We start from the raw sequence: 472 nt of genomic DNA, 5'->3' as shown, positions 1-472 counted from the left end.
AACACAGAAGCCGTCCACAATCGGGGAGGCCAGGTCGACCAGTGGCCCTTGGAGGATCCCTCTACCCAAAGCTGGACACGGAGGCTTTACCCTGCTTGTGGAGCTGTGGCATTGATGTGGTGGTGGCCTGTGACCCCAAGTGTCTGCCGGTGAATCGCTGGCTGGTGAGTGAAGTTCTTGTGGCTACAACTGGCTGCTGGTGCAACGCTCGCTTGTGAGTGACGTGCTCCCTGTGGCGCTGACTGGCTGCTGGTAAAGTGCTGTCCTGTGAGTCAAGTGCTGGCTCGCAGTGAAGAGTGGTCTCTGGAAAAGCACTGGCGTGATGTGATGCTCTGCTTGTCCTGCCTGCCAGCAGCTGCTTCTCTGTCATCATGCTTTGGCAGCTTGTAATTCAAAGTCGTAGCAAAACTTCTTCCAAGAGGCAAGAAGTATTTATCGTTTTTTCTGCTGTGCTACCCATACTGTAGCGCTT

Source organism: Apaloderma vittatum, unplaced genomic scaffold, assembly GCF_000703405.1.
Source record: "Apaloderma vittatum isolate BGI_N311 unplaced genomic scaffold, ASM70340v1 scaffold13298, whole genome shotgun sequence".
In the NCBI taxonomy this organism is placed as follows: Eukaryota; Metazoa; Chordata; class Aves; order Trogoniformes; family Trogonidae; genus Apaloderma; species Apaloderma vittatum.
Note: the sequence above shows the minus strand (reverse complement) of the source record.